Genomic DNA, 2,891 nt, shown 5'->3' on the forward strand with positions numbered 1-2,891 from the left:
GCTGTTACCTTTACATTTTCTTTGCGCCTCCCATTCCTCACTGGGGTATGAAGTTATGCATTCCACAGATTACTATTTTCTACTCTTAAGAACTGGGGCACCATCTAATTTTGTAGTGGGGCCCAAAGCAAGTCTCTGTTCATTGGTGTCTAGAATTTCCAGGCTTGGCGTTAAACTGCAAGCAATCCTCCCACCCCACTCATCTATTTATTTTCTGCTCTCTCTCTAACTGTAAGTGATTAAAATGCTTTTTCTATAAGCATAAGAATTTTTTTTTTTAAGTGATGATGCTCTTGCCTGTTTTCCTTTATATCCAGTGGTGTTATTCCTAAAGCATTTAAATTACAAAAGTAAGATAAAGCCAGATGCAGCTTTTTCTGGGAGTTTACCTTAGTGAAGACCTCACTTGGAAAAACAATATAGCTCAGGTGGTTAGGAAGGCCCAACAGAGACTCCATTTTATCAGGGTCTTGCAAAAGAACGATGTTAAAGAACAATTGATGACCTCCTCCTACCGGTCCACAATAGAAAGTGTCCTCTCATATTGTATCACAGTGTGGTACGTTGGCTTGACAGCCACGGACAGAAAGTCTTTACAGAGGGTGGTGAACACAGCCCATGATATCATGGGCTGTCGCCTGAGCCCGCTAGATGACATAGCAAGGGATCGTTGCCTTAGGAGAATGAGGAAAATTATTGGACGATTCACACCCCAGATAGCACCTCTTTAATCTTCTACCCTCGGGCAGGAGATATGGAAGTATAATCAGTCGTACCAACAGGCTAAAAAACAGTTTCTATCCGTGGGCTGTTAGGCTGCTGAACGGAAAATAATATAGTGCAACTGACTAAAGGGGTTGGTGTGTTGTGCTACAAGCACACAGAGTGCAATGAGATTGAGTGTTTGTGGGGAGAAGAGGGAGGCTCGGTTAATTTCATTGTACACATGTTGTACATTGGCAGTAAAGGTATTATTATTATTATTATTATTATTATTATTATTATTCTCATGAAAGATAAAATCTCTTGTATGTCTCTTACACCATGATCCAGTTTTAGGAGCAAATGCTCCATTTGTAGACCTTTATTTTGAGTTTGACCAAACTGCTGGAAGTAGTGGAGGACAGAGGTGCCTGGCGTGCTCTGGTCCATGGGGTCACGAAGAGTCGGACACGACTAAACGACCAAACAACAACAAATTGTGAGCCATGTCCTAGTGCTTCAAACACAAAGTTAAAGCAGGCTATAAATAAAAAAATAGCCTTTGATTATATTGTGGAAATGACAGGTTGACAGTTTTTCAACCCTGGTCCCATTTTTATTAGCTCCAATCTAGTCACAATCTTGGTTATATTCTGCGAATGCATGTCTTGATATGAAAACTGCATGGGGAATGTTTTTATGGCTTTTTACACAGTCAACTAGGTCACCTTTTTGATAAGTAACAGCCAGATAAATCCTGTATTTAAATTATGTCAGTATCAGAAAGATACTGTCTCTGCACTATATCCAATGTGTGTTCCACCCAGAACAAGAGAGGAAAACACATACAGGTAAGAAAACTAAAATCAACCCCACGTGTCCCTGGAAACTCCTTCAGTACAAATCAGGGACTACTGAAAGCAACATCAACACGCCACTCACATGTAGAGGGAGTTAATGAACTCAAGGTATTGGAGATGTGGCTGTGGTAGCTACCGCTTCATCGCATGTGATGTGATGACCCAGCAAGAACTCTGCTGCACCTGGTTCCCAGATAGCCTAAGTTCCACTCAGAGGAAGACCCGTTGAAATGAATGGACCTAAATTAGGTGTGTTGATTAATTTCAATGGTTCTACACTATGAATGGAAGGTAACACTGCGTCCTTAAGAGGTTTTAAAGCAGGGGCTAGCTGCCCACTTTTGAGGCATGCTAGAGCTGTTGATTTTCTTGCATAGGCTGGTGGTTGAGCTGGATGAACTCTCTGGGAGTTTCTGTAGAGTTCTGGAGAACTCAAAAACTTGCTATCTTGTGGACCTTTTGGTTGGCCTAATAAAGGCATTGCCTGAATAAGAACTTTGGGAGCTTTGGGGGGGGGGGGCCTGCGGTGGTGGCTGAGATATACCAGAATGCTGGAAGGACATTCATCTACTCAGTGGTCTCAATATCTCAGCGCCCTTTATACATTTGAATGCATGGCTTGCCATTGTCAATCTCATTTAGATAGCTATTTGGAAACATGGATTGCCTACCTATATGTTTAAATTGGGATGGATGGTAGGACTGCCATACATCCATACATTACCAGGATTTTAAGGGCAGAAGGGACATCCAAGGGGAATTTCAGGAAGGCAGCAGCTTGTTCTGGATCTTTGACAAATTGTGTTTTTTTTGGCAACCCTAACTGATGGGAATTTTTTTAAAAATTCATTTTCACATCATACACAAATCATAATAATTTTATAAATAGGATTCTCAGAATCCCCAAACTTCCCTCCACCCCTCTGTGGTTTCCCCAGATATTCTTTTCAAACTGCATCGTATCATATTTTCCATATTTTCTTAAATCTCAATTTGAATCATAATTATCGCTTCATTGCAAGTGTTTTTAAAAATCTGCCAATGTTTTCAATTGCTTACAGTGTTCTTTCAAGTAACTTAACCCCCCCCCCCACTAACTGATGGTTAATTATCACTGTTAATGTCAGCTGGTAATCTTATTTTTATTTTATTTTAAATTTTATTTTCTTCTTGTTTTGGCACATATATGCACATTGTGTGTGTGTGTAAATACATACATATTATGTGTACTGTGTATACAGCTATAAAGATATACCTTTCTATTTACCTTTTACCTTAATACAGTATAGCTATGTACATACAGTATAGTTATATTTATCTACATGTATT

This window comes from Podarcis muralis, chromosome 2, assembly GCF_964188315.1.
Source record: "Podarcis muralis chromosome 2, rPodMur119.hap1.1, whole genome shotgun sequence".
Lineage (NCBI taxonomy): Eukaryota > Metazoa > Chordata > Lepidosauria > Squamata > Lacertidae > Podarcis > Podarcis muralis.